This window comes from Nomascus leucogenys, chromosome 4 (genome assembly GCF_006542625.1).
Source record: "Nomascus leucogenys isolate Asia chromosome 4, Asia_NLE_v1, whole genome shotgun sequence".
In the NCBI taxonomy this organism is placed as follows: Eukaryota; Metazoa; Chordata; class Mammalia; order Primates; family Hylobatidae; genus Nomascus; species Nomascus leucogenys.
The window spans coordinates 8,298,917-8,313,761 of NC_044384.1; positions in this window are offsets into that span (position 1 = coordinate 8,298,917).

The following is a 14,845-nucleotide window of genomic DNA, read 5'->3' on the forward strand; positions in this document are numbered from 1 at the left end:
CATTACCTCCCATTTTCTTCTTCTAACTGGACAAAATGTGGAAAATATATATCTGGTTTCTTTTTTCTTATTTCCCCCAATTTCCCAAAGCCTAGAATGTACACCCAATATATAACAGGCACTCAATGCATGTGCACTGGCGGAAAGCTTTTCAAAATCAGCTTCCGTATAGCTACTGGTTTGTTTGTTTGTTTGTTTTCATTAAATATCCTATGTCTCAGGCCGGGCATGGTGGCTCATGCCTATAATCTCAACCATTTGAAAGGCTGAGGCAGGTGGATTGCCTGAGCTCGGGAGTTCAAGACCAGCCCGGGCAACATGGTGAAACTCTGTCTCTACAAAAAAATGCAAAAATTAGCCGGGCATGGTGGCACATGCCTGTAATCCCAGTTTCTGGGGAGGCTGGGGCAGGAGGATTGCTTGAACCCAGGAGGTGGAGGTTGCACTGAGCCGAGATTATGCCACTGCACTCCAGCCTGGGCAACAGCGGGAGACTCCAGTCTCAGAAAAAAAAAAAAAAAAGTAGGCTTGGCACCGTGGCTCACTCCTGTAATCCCAACACTTTGGGAGGCCAAAGCAGGTGGATCACGAGGTCAGGAGATTGAGGCCAGCCTGGCCAACATGGTGAAACCCCATCTCTACTAAAATACAAAAAATTAGCCGGGCATCGTGGCGCATGCCTGTAATCCCAGCTTCTTGGGAGGCTGGGGCAGAAGGATCGCTTGATCCCAGGAGGCGGAGGTTGCAGTGAGCTGAGACTGTGCCACTGCACTCCAGCCTGGGCAAAAGAGCGAGACTGCAGTCTCAAATAAAAAAAAAGAAAGAAAGAAAATCATATGTCTCAATACGATCCCTACATAAATAATCTGTATTAGCTACTTATTGCTACTTTTAGATTTCAAATTTTAAGCCTACAGTTTAACAGGATTCTTGTAGTTTACCTTCGTTTCAACAGAAAAGAATGAAATTTATTATGAAAATTCTACCTTCAATGCACATAGCTATTGAATTGTGTCATGCCATTTTCCTGAACCAAAATAAAATTTCTTTTTTTCTTTCACCTTAGAGCCATCTAAGATTCTCTATTTTGCAACATACAGATCATGACATACTTAAAACACACCATTCTGGTCCAGGTCTGCTTCTGAATTGCTGAACATGAAGCCCCTACAACTTGCTGAAAGACAAATTTCTGTGGGTCTCTAACCATTTCTACGAGTCTTAGAACAGCCACCTACTGCCTTTGTTCCAAATGATTTTTTCAGGAACATCTTGTAGGAAGCAGCCATGGAAGAGAGAGGTAGTGTTTCCCATCAGGGTAAAGGGTAGGCTGGCCTGTAGCCCGGGAAGATAGAGACAGTGTTTACCTCTGGAGCTAAGGGCAGACATGCTTATTGCATATTATTATAGATTCAGGTTCCCTATGCTCAAGGTTTCTCTTCCAAAGCTCACCTTGCTTTGTGTGAGGGCATTCATTGAAACCATTCCGCATTGCCCTTGTGGGATTTTGGTGCAAGAGAAACTGACACAAACATTCTGCTCAGGCTAACTTTTTTTGCCTTGAGTAATACATTCGTTTTTCCCTCAACCAGAAACCTTACTTCTCCCAGCATCTGTGAAGCTGGCATGTTAACTTGTTAGCTTGTAGGTAGGGTAAAATCTCAGACCCTCACAGTTCTTTTTAATTTTTTTTTTAAATTGATACATGTTAATTGTACAAATTCATGGGTTACATGTATTTTGATATATGCACACAATGTGTAATGGTCACGTCAAGGCATTTAGGATGTCCGTCACCTCAAATATTTATGATTTCTAGCTATTTTGAAATATACAATGAGTTGTCATTAATTGTGCTATGGAACGTTGGAATTTATCCCTTCTCTCTAACTGTGTATTTGCACCCATTAACCAGTCTCTCTTCATTCCCCACCCTTAGTCTTCCCAGATTGTGATAACTATTATCCTACTCTCCACCTCCATGAGATCAACTTTTCTAGCCCAGACATAGAGTGAAAACATGTAATATTTGTTGTTCTGTGACTGGCTTCTTTCACTTAACATAACGACCATCAGTACCACCCTATTTTGTTGCAAATGATAGGATTTAATTCTTTTTATGGATGAATAAGATTCCATTGTGTATACCTACCATGTTTTCTTTATCTATTTGTCTATGATGGACCCTTAGGTTGATTCCATATCTTGCCTATCGTGAATAGTGCTGCAATAAACATAGAAGTGCAGGTATCCTTTTGACAGACTGACTTCCATTCTTTGGATAAATATCCAGTAATGGGATTGCTGGATTGTACGTAGTTCTATTTTTAGTTTTCTAAGAAACCTCACTGCTTTCCATAATGGATGTACTTTGTGTGAGGGCATTCATTGAAAGCATTGCCCTTGTGGGATTTTGGTGCAAGAGAAACTGACACAAATGTTCTCCTCAGGCTAACATTTTTTGCCTTGAGTAATACACTCCTTTTTCACTAAACCAGAAACCTTACTTCTCCCAGCATCTGTGAATTTTTACATTTTCACGAATAGTGTATGAGTTCCCTTTTCTCTGCATCCTCAACAGTACCTGTTATTTTTTGTCTTTTATCACAGCTCTTTCCAAACATTTGATCACCTGAGAGAAAAATATTACTTGGACTTTTTGGAAGCTTTTACTTTTGCTTAGCCATACTGCTGCTTTACACTATGTATGATTCTATGATTCCATATATCATCCCAACTTACACTTACGTTTTCTGTCTTTCTCCCCAGCCAGCTAGACTGTTACTACTTTTACAAACACTTATGACTTATTTCCTGCATATAACCAATCTCTAGCAACATATGAACATCTGGAAGATATCCTTTAAATAATAAACTATTTGATCCATATATCCTGGATTGAGCTTTTTAATTAGTCTTGAGAACTTACATTGTTCCTGTCCAATCTTCAAACAAGCTCTTTGTGCAAATTATAATAAGGAATGTGTAGGTAGAAATTCATTACTATAGACTTTGCCAGAGTTGTGTTCCCTATCGTGGAACAGACACACTGTGCTCGTGTGTAGCGTAACGTTGTGTTTTAATGGCAAATAACATTTCAGTGTTCCTCCAGGAGATGCAAAATTCTTCAATATTCAGTTTTCTTTATAGACAACAATATATAGCAGGCATCCTGCTAGCTGAAGAAGACATCAATCACACAAACATGTAATAGAAAAAAATTAAACACAAGAATCATGGTTTGTACCTAATCATGAAATATCAATACTTGAAAGTCTTCCCTTCACCCACAGTCATCTTCTCTTTCTTCTCTCCTCATTTAATACAGGAGAAACTAGAGATCAAAAGAGCTTCAGTTTCCTCTCGAGGTCACAAAACTTGTAAATTGTAAAGTTATCTTATGAAGGAAGTTTAGAAATTGGTCTATTGGCTGACAGATTCACCATGCCACAACTTCTTCAGAGACAATTATAAGGAATTCCATGCATAGATTCTGTTGGCATAATTTATTCCTAGTTTTATTGCAACACTAAGCAAAAAACAAGGTATAGTATAAAACAGCTGAAAATAATCTTTTTTTTTTTTTTTTTGGCTTTACAGATTTAGTTTAAGTCCAACAACAGATAAAGCAAATACTTACCACAACCCTCAGGTTCCATAACTAAAAGTTATTTTAATAATTTTTATGTTGAAAATTTCTGTTCATTCATTTCAAATTCATGGAGATTGGACCAATTATCATTGGGTTTTTAGATTATATTCACTCTTTCTATTTGGTTCAAACTCTTGGCTTTTATTTTAAATTCCAATTTTCAAGGTAATATAATAAGATATTAGAAATTCTAATGTTCTCTGAAATGTTTTCCAAGGCATGAGAATTAAATCTGGGAAAAAATGGTCCTTAATTTCTTTTCTAAATCTTTTCACTTAGGTAATAAAACTACGAACTAGTTTGCTAGGTACTGGAAGCCTGAAAAGGTGGTGAATGGTAGTATAGAATCCAAATGAAGGTATGATCAGGATAATAATTAACTACAGAACCACTTAGGAGAAAATCTTCCCAGCAGTAACAAAGTGTTATATAGAAACAGCAGCACATTTTGGGCCAAACTGCAGTCATTAGCATATATTAAAAAGAAGTGTTCTCACCTGCATTCTTCTTAGTTTAATATCAGTTCAGTGTGCAAAACATAAAGTTTAAAAATAGCTAAATACAGAAAACTTATATTCTTCCCAAGATTTTCTGCATTTTTTAGTCTGAGCATCTCAGAGTCTAATGAATCTGGGGATAGAGAACAAGCAGGATTTATAAAACAGTAAGCCTAGCTATGAGGAAAACACTTAAAATAAAAACCCCACAAAATTCTAATGAGTTTATCAGAAGTCTCTGGGTAATACGAAGGAATAAGGCTTCTCTGCTTTCCTCCCTCAGTACAGCAGTAAGTTTTTCTGCATTGAACTGGGTCACTGTTTGCTTCAATGGACTATTTGCTTACCAGTGCTTGAGGGTGGGTCATTGAGCTGTAATGAGAATATATTCTTTTTTTGGAATCAACTTGACTTATCAGACATATTATCTTCTAAACAGAGACTTTGCATTAATTCCAAGAAAGACCTTCTAGCATTCAATCTTAAAGGAATACAACCAGGAGACATTTCTTTATGAAGAGATACAAACCAATAAAAGCAGCTTAAAAAAATACAAACACTTTAGTGACATGACTTTTTTCTCCTTTGGAATATTTTCTTCACTGATACATTGGATAGAGTTTTGAACAAGCTGCAAAACTTTATCCACATTTTTCCTAATCCATGATCAAATAAAAATATGCACTGCCCTCAGGGTTCAACTAATCCTAATCTAGACTTTGCAGAAAGACCACATATTCAAGAATATAGAATTACTAAAAATAGAAATATGACACTGTTTTTACAAATGCCCTACACTCTGATAGCTAAAAATATGTAATAAATAGCACACAGATTCAACTTTCTAGAGCTGTCTAGCTGGTCAGGTTATTTAAATCAACCTTATCCATCAACGGAGAGATTAATTTTTGGAGGTAACATTTCAGTCACACTCAGCATTATAGAGGGGGATGCCAAACTAAGAGTTTTTTTTTTATTAAATGTCAATTTATTGTGTTTACTTTTTTATCTTTGCTGAATACAAACAAATTTACTATATCTTCTTTTAAGTTTGATGAAATCAACCTTAATATCCTTAACCCTTCTTTGGCTAGCTAACTTAATTTCAGTCTCGTTTTTGGCGTGGTATTTTTCCATCCTGATCTCAAAGTCAGTCTCAGGTGGTCCTGCTCAAGTATGAAATGTGCTCTCACTGTACACTGTGCTGTATTGTTAGTTGATTTGTCTGCCTTTTTTAACCATTCAGGATCAATTAATTGACATTTTTTTGACTTTGTCTTCCTGGTTACTAGCACATTCTTGGCATATAGCACTCAATTTTTTAAAATAAATAATTGAACGGGTGTATTAATTGGGATTGGATTTTTATACATTATTATATTCAGATTATTGATTTTTCCGATTAGCTAATTTAACTCATATTCATAGAAAAAGATAACAATCAGCCATCAATGGCAAAAGTATAAATTTATACATAACATAGTTTACTTTCTCAGAATTTAAATAGAATTTAAATTCTATTTTAAAGAATTTACCAGTCATTAATAAATTCCATATTCATAAAAGCTATGGCATGTTTTATTTTAAAACAATCCAAAATAAGCTGAATAGCTTTAAAATTTAATAGTTTAAATATTATTTTTGTAAAATAGGTAAGTTACTACAAAATAAAGGTTTGATTAGAGTGAAACATCAAAATAATAAACACATGGAACTTTAATAGATACAAATTATAAAATATAACTGTAGCACATTCAACCATAGAATAAAGTTTCACACAAAGGGACAAATATATTGGAGCATAAGAAATACATAGCACAACATTGCTACGAGTGGTTCCACAGTACTTTGAAATTAATATAGAGCAAAGGGCTACATGAGCTATATTAATTATCTTCTAGCCAATTAGGCAATGAGGTATACGTAATATATGGAGTCAAATTTAACTCTGTGGCAAATCTTATCTGTATTTATTATTATATATATAGTATATAATTTTTATTATATAAGTAATATGTATGTATCTATATTTAATACAAATTCTGTACCCCTATTTATACTTATTGATGTATATAACTGTTGTATGTGTGTATTCAGATAAGTAATGGCAGACATGATTGACCACAAACATATCCTGTAGTTGTTGATATCTAGTCATTCTGTCAGTAAGGGCAAAGCTCTTTATGTAGAAAGAATGGACAGTGAAGGAAGGGTAGCAAGTGATGTGAAAACATTATGTATCAATATAATTCACAACTATACATTAATGAAATTTAATGATTATCTTCAAGATAGAGTATATTTGAAGAAATCCTAATTTTTGAACTCTTTACAGCTAAGTCTATATTTACTTCTTCATGCACTGTGAATCTGTGTCAGCATACATTGTCAAAAATATTTGAAAAAAATTGTTTTATTTAGACCTCAGACATCTAATAACTAAAATGAGCTATCACTTTCTAAGGCTGTAAACAGAAGTTAAATTGTTATTTCAAAGTTTGCCAACCCAGATTTTATTTTCATCATTTTATATCAGCATTATAAGATGATATACTAGTAAAGTTATAATACTAATTCTAGGTAATTTTTTCACTTAATCTATTCACGATCTGCTGGCCCCAATATATCTGAAGTAATTGTACATGATGCTTCCTTATGCAACACTCGAGTTAAAAAGAATTATAAAGATATGCATTCATCTCGTCAAGTGCAAATATTTTTGCATTTCAGTAATTGCATTATGTACTCTGTTAAGGATTCAGATAAGGTGAAGTCCCACAAACACCATACCGAAGCAACCATTATTTACTTCGTATCAACTACAGGGTCAGTTTCAGAGCAGTCACCTGTGTGGTCACCCAGGGCCTGGCACTCAGAAAAGGCTTTTGCTTTGAGTTTAATGCTCTGAGTCACCGTCTTGAGTTTTGAAGGTGAGATTTGATGGAACAATGTGCATTTTCTGGAGCTTGAATCCTAGGCCCTCAGAAGCATAATATTTCCTCCTGGAGTCTCACATGTGGATTTTGGCTGCCTGTTTCATGGTCTCTACTCCCAAGTCCCACCTGGCCTTCCATTACCTGTTCCAGCCCCATCACCACCTCCACCTGCCTTTGCCCAGGTAGGCAATTAGGTCACCTGGGGGCAGGGAACTCATGTTCTATCATTATCCTCTACCCCTAGTGGAGACTTGGACACAAAACAGAGTTGGGTCCTATGTATGTTCTGGCAGAGGCAAGAAAAGGTGGTGCCTGTCCTCATTCCAGGATGGCCATGACATAGCACATTCATAGGGGCTACTTTCTGGGGACCTCATCCAAACCTGATACAGGTCCCGAGGGTTTTTGGTGTGGAGATTGCAATTCCGTAATTTCCTGTGTCTGCTCTGGGCTAGGGCAGTGAGCAGAGGACATTGACTTCCCGACCCTGGCTTTGGTCCTCAATTTTTATCTTGCTCCAGATCCTGCAATTTATGTTGCTAGAATGGACCTAATAAAATAATAATGTATGTTTGAATCTTTAATACATTTTGAGTTGATTTTCGTAACATGGTGTGAGATAGAGTCTAATCTCATTCTTCTGCAAGTGGATATCCAAATTTTCTGCACCATTTATCCAAGAGTTGGTCCTTTCTCTATTGTGTGTTCTTAGCTCCTTTAACAAAAATCAGTTGGCTGTAAATGATGGATTTATTTCTGGGCTCTCTATTAGGGATCTATTGTACAACATGGCGATTATAGTAGGTAACAATCTATCATATTCCTGAAAAACGCAAAGAGAGTGGATGTTAAGTGTTCTCACCACAAAAATACCTCTGTGAGGTAATCCATATGTTAATTAGTTCGATTTAGTCGACCATGATGTACATATACTTCAAAAAATTATGTTGTCCACAATAAATGATATAATTGTATCTGTCAATTTAATAAATAAAATAATAAAAAATAATAATTTACACTAGTGCACTATAAAGCACATATATATAAAACACAACCTTCATACTTAGATGGAGTTTATAATCTACTGGGAGTAGTATCAATTTTTGTACAAATAACACATAGCAAGATATGTTAAGGGTATTGTGAGCGCTTAACCAATTAAGAAGACAGAGAAATGCAAAGAATTATTTGAGCAGAAGGCTGGGCGTGGTGGCTCACGCCTGTAATCCCAGCACTTTGGGAGGCCGAGGCAGGTGGATCACGAGGTCAGGAGATCGAGACCACGGTGAAACCCCATCTCTACTAAAAATACAAAAAATTAGCCAGGCGTGGTGGCGGGTGCCTGTAGTCCCAGCTACTCAGGAGGCTGAGGCAGGAGAATGGCATGAACCTGGGAGGCAGAGCTTGCAGTGAGCCAAGATTGCACTAATGCACTCCAGCCTGGGCAACAGAGCGAGATTCCATCTCAACCAAAAAAAAAAAAAAAAAAAAAAAGGAATTATTTGAGCAGAGTATATAAAATTTGAATAATCTAAGACATGAGTGAAGTTCAATAGAAAGAAATTAAACAGAAAAAGCTATTGTCAGTATTGGGAGCAAAATGAGAATAACTAAGGATATGGGAAATCCAAACTTTTATGTAGTAATTCATTGTTTGGAGTCTACACTGCCTATAAGTAGTAGTAGAAAATAGGACTGGGCAATTGTAAACAGATGAGAATATTGTGTCATTAGACACTAGAAGTATCTCATAAACAATATTTACTGTCAAACAGTTAATAAAGAAATGATATAATCATTCTAGTAAAAGCACATATTTGAAAACTGGACTAGAACTGTAGGTCAAAATTTCCAACAGCATGGACATGTTTTAGATTTATTTCTCGTAATTGGGCCTAGAACCATCTCTTCCCTCCTGAGTGTCATCCTCTTGGGAGCTCTAGTCTGAGCAAACCAGCTCTGGGATATAAATTAGAATCTTTCTGGTACTCAATGGCTTCAAATTCAATTTAATGTATGTACAAGAGTGAGCTATGTCAGATGCATTAATTTGTAGGGAGAATATTGATTATTAGGAATTATCTTTTATTTTCTTTATCAGATAAAGCCTTTAATGCTTAAGCTCAGTAACATTTTAACTACTTTGTACTGGATCCCTGGTGAGTCTAAAAGCAGAAACTGTTACATACAATTATTATAAAACAAACATTACATTCAATAAGACAGCATATTTTAGATGGCTCCCACATCATAACGAATGAACAATAAGTAAGATCTACACTAATTACAGACAAGGACACATAATCTTATGAATTCTGAACTCCCTGACACTGAGGTAAACCTATTAACTACCACTTGGATTCTGCTGATGTCTTCATTTTTCTAAAGCCTACAGAGAGTTCTGAAGTAACATTCTGCATATTAATTAAGTAATTTGCTATGTAGATGCCTTCGATATCTATTCATCCACAACTGACAACACTAGCAACAAACTTATTGAAATTATTTACAATAATATGACTAAGGAGTGTTTATGGGTATCTTCCATCTTAAATCAAGAAATTTCCTTTAACACAACAATTATTTGGGTTGGAATTCAGATACTGACGAATAATCCCATTGGCTATCATGACAATAAGTGCCTTTTTTAATGCAATCAGAGTAGTCGTTAGTGTGCTGGAACAAACCAATAAGCACAGTTTATCTACTCGGAATGCTGATAAATATGCATGTTCATGGTATTGTTTTACAAAACTACAACATTTCAGTCCAGTTGGCTCATTTAAGTTTAAAAGAAGTCATGTATTAACTTGAATCAAGAGGTTTGGTCATCACATTGAGACATGAGAAGTAGCTGACTTATGTCATAGAAAATGGTTCTGATATTGCAGCCACCTGGGTTGGCTAAAACAGAACTATTTTATATGAAGTATAGAATTATTCTACAGTTTCCATTGTTAGAATCCAGCAAATGTCCTTTAAGTACTCTGCCTGAGGAAATATGTTATCGAATACCTTCAAAGAAGCTGTGATACTTGAAGTTCATTTAAGGCCAAGTGAAAGGAAAATGAGACAGGACCTTAATTGATGTGTTCTCCCTCTGCGGGGTGGTGTGGGTAGCATTTTCCTCTGCCTGGAATGCTCTTCACAGATGCTTCAGTTGAGATTTGGTAAGGAACACGAAAACCACTATAAGTATTCCAAGTGGACACTGTTTCAAGGCAGATAATTGGAGACTTATTACACACTATTAGAATGCCTTTGGCCAGAACTTCCAGCACTATGTTGAATAGGAGTGGTGAGAGAGGGCATCCCTGTCTTGTGCCAGTTTTCAAAGGGAATGCTTCCAGTTTTTGCCCATTCAGTATGATATTGGCAGTGGGTTTGTCATAGATAGCTCTTATTATTTTGAGATACATCCCATCAGTACCTAATTTATTGAGAGTTTTTAGCATGAAGGGTTGTTGAATTTTGTCAAAGGCCTTTTCTGCGTCTATTGAGATAATCATGTGGTTTTTGTCTTTGGTTCTGTTTATATGCTGGATTACATTTATTGATTTGCGTATGTTGAACCAGCCTTGCATCCCAGGGATGAAGCCCACTTGATCATGGTGGATAAGCTTTTTGATGTGGTGCTGGATTCAGTTTGTCAGCATTTTATTGAGGATTTTTGCATCAATGTTCATCAAGGATAATGGTCTAAAATTCTCTTTTTTGGTTGTGTCTCTGCCCGGCTTTGGAATCAGGATGATGCTGGCCTCATAAAATGTGTTAGGGAGGATTCCCTCTTTTTCTGTCAATTGGAATAGTTTCAGAAGGAATGGTATCAGTTCCTCCTTGTACCTCTGGTAGAATTTGGCTGTGAATCCATCAGGTCCTGGACTCTTTTTGGTTGGTAAGCTATTGATTATTGCCACAATTTCAGAGCCTGTTATTGGTCTATTCAGAGATTCAACTTCTTCCTGGTTTAGTCTTGGGAGGGTGTATTTGTTGAGGAATTTATCCATTTCTTCTAGATTTTCTAGTTTATTTGCGTAGAGGTGTTTGTAGTAGTTTCTGATGGTAGATTGTATTTCTGTGGGATCGGTGGTGATATCCTCTTTATCATTTTTTATTGCGTCTATTTGATTCTTCTCTCTTTTCTTCTTTATTAGTCTTGCTAGTGGTCTATCAATTTTGTTGATCTTTTCAAAAAACCAGCTCCTGGATTCATTAATTTTTTGAAGGGTTTTTTGTGTCTCTATTTCCTTCAGTTCTGCTCTGGCCAGGGCAATCAGGCAGGAGAAGGAAATAAAGGGTATTCAATTAGGAAAAGAGGAAATCAAATTGTCCCTGTTTGCAGATGATATGATTGTATATCTAGAAAACCCCATTGTCTCAGCCCAAAATCTCCTTAAGCTGATAAGCAACTTCAGCAAAGTCTCAGGATACAAAATCAATGTGCAAAAATCACAAGCATTCTTGTACACCAATCACAGACAAACAGAGAGCCAAATCATGAGTGAACTCCCATTCACAACTGCTTCAAAGAGAATAAAATACCTAGGAATCCAACTTACAAGGGATGTGAAGGACCTCTTCAACGAGAACTACAAACCACTGCTCAATGAAATAAAAGAGGATACAAACAAATGGAAGAACATTCCATGCTCATGGGTTGGAAGAATCAATATCGTGAAAATGGCCATACTGCCCAAGGTAATTTATAGATTCAATGCCATCCCCATCAAGCTACCAATGACTTTCTTCACAGAATTGGAAAAAACGACTTTAAAGTTCATATGGAACCAAAAAAGAGCCCGCATGGCCAAGTCAGTCCTAAGCCAAAAGAACAAAGCTGGAGGCATCACGCTACCTGACTTCAAACTATACTACAAGGCTACAGTAACCAAAACAGCATGGTACTGGTACCACAACAGAGACATAGATCAATGGAACAGAACAGAGCCCTCAGAAATAATGTCGCATATCTACAACTATCTGATCTTTGACAAACCCAACAAAAACAAGCAATGGGGAAAGGATTCCCTATTTAATAAATGGTGCTGGGAAAACTGGCTAGCCATGTAGAAAGCTGAAACTAGATCCCTTCCTTACACCTTATACCAAAATTAATTCAAGATGGATTAAAGACTTAAATGTTAGACCTAAAACCATAAAAACCCTAGAAGAAAACCTAGGCAATACCATTCAGGACATAGGCATGGGCAAGGACTTCATGTCTAAAACACCAAAAACAATGGCAACAAAAGCCAAAATTGACAAATGGGATCTAATTAAACTCAAGAGCTTCTGCACACAAAAGAAACTACCATCAGAGTGAACACGCAACCTACAAATTGGGAGAAAATTTTTTCAACCTACTCATCTGACAAAGGGCTAATATCCAGAATCTACAATGAACTCAAACAAATTTACAAGAAAAAAACAAACAACCCCATCAAAAAGTGGGCGAAGGACATGAACAGACACTTCTCAAAAGAATACATTTATGCAGCCAAAAAACACATGAAAAAATGCTCATCATCACTGGCCATCAGAGAAATGCAAATCAAAATCACAATGAGATACCATCTCACAGCAGTTAGAATGGCGATCATTAAAAAGTCAGGAAACAACAGATGCTGGAGAGGATGTGGAGAAATAGGAACACTTTTACACTGTTGGTGGGAGACTGTAAACTAGTTCAACCATTGTGGAAGTCAGTGTGGCGATTCCTCAGGGATCTAGAACTAGAAATACCATTTGACCCAGCCATCCCATTACTGGGTATATACCCAAAGGACTATAAATCATGCTGCTATAAAGACACATGCACACATATGTTTATTGTGGCACTATTCACAATAGCAAAGACTTGGAACCAACCCAAATGCCCAACAACGACAGACTGGATTAAGAAAATGTGGTACATATACACCATGGAATACTATGCAGCCATAAAAAATGATGAGTTCATGTCCTTTGTAGGGACATGGATGAAACTGGAAAACATCATTCTCAGTAAACTATCACAAAGACAAAAAACCAAACATTGCATGTTCTCACTCATAGGTGGGAATTGAACAATGAGAACACATGGACACAGGAAGGGGAACATCACACTCTGGGGACTGTTGTGGGGTGGGGGGAGGGGGGAGGGATAGCATTAGGAGATATACCTAATGCTAAATGACGAGTTAATGGGTGCAGCACACCAACATGGCACATGTATACATATGTAACAAACCTGCACATTGTGCACATGTACCCTAAAACTTAAAGTATAATAATAATAATAATAAGAATGCCTTTGAATGAAAACAAAGGATAATATTAGAAATATGAGCTCACTGTTTTAGACACTTACTAAGATGCTTTTGTGAAACTCTAGAATTTTAGTTAGTGCTGGGGATGGGGTGGTGGTGGTTTGATGGAACCTCCCTTAACACCTTGCATCATCAAAGCTAGTGTGAGTGACTTGCTATGTGCAAGTGTGGTGGTGCTTCTAAATGAGTTCAGATAATGATATCTTCTCTGTTTCTTCCGTTTTTTAAATCTCATGTGAAACCCTCTCATTGGCAGAATCTTATCTGGACCTATGCTAGAAATCAGATACTGAGAAAGATTCTTCCTAGATTCTCCTCAGCCATCCAAGGAGACTCTAAATAGGGGTGTCAAAAAGGGTTGGGTAACCACAAAAAGCCCAGCGCTATTCATTCTTTTGTCAATTCAGCATCTGTATGTGAAATTTTAACAAAATTTCAGCTACTGAACTATTAAAAACCGAATTTTGTTTCTGGCAAACATAGTGTAAGTTTTCTTCAAAAAGCAAAGGTTGACCAGGGGCAGTGGCTCATGCCTATAATCCCAGCACTTTGGGAGGCCGAAGCAAGCAGATCACCTGAGGTCAGGAGTTTAACACCAGTCTGGCCAACATGGAGAAACTCCATCTCTACTAAGAATACAAAAATTAACAGGGCGTGGTGGGGCACACCTGTAGTCCCAGCTACTCAAGAAGCTGAGGCACAAGAATTGCTTGAACCTGGAAGGCAGAGGTTGCAGTGAGCCCAGATAGTGCCACTGCACACCAGCCTGGGCGATAGAGCAAGACTCCCTCTCAAAAAGCAAAGGTTTCACTCTCGTAAGTCACTATACCCTTCATTGAGTCCTCTTCATTTTCTTCCTTCTCATTTACAAGACGTCTTTCAGATATCCAGCAACTTAAAGATGCTGCTATACGTTTAATCACCAGCAGTGCTTTATAGAAGAGTAGAGGAAGGCTATTAGAAACGCTGGTTAAAATACAAAGATTACGAAGTTTCTTAAATACCCTATCATCAATCTATCAATACATCAATATTTGTATATGTAGATGTATATATGTGTGAGTTTAAAGAGAGAAATTGAATATATACTGTATTTATATAGTTCTACAGTTCTCATCTTTATAACTGTTCTTATGGCAATAGCTGGTCTGTATACTTCTTTCCCTATCCAATCAATGTTTCCTTTGGGTTCAGCAAGCTCCTCAGCTGACAGCACTTTATTTTCTGGCACATTGACTCCAAACTCCTGCTCCTGAATAGAAGAAGTCATCCGTGGTTCTACCTAAATTGGTTTGCTATTGTCTTTTAGTAATATTTGCCAATGCTCATAGGAATCGAGTGAATACCTTGGCTTACAGATACGCGCAAAACACCAACATTTATTTTTCCAGATAATCACAATCAGTCATCCCAGTGTGTACGGTCATCCCTCACACATTTACTTCTGATAGC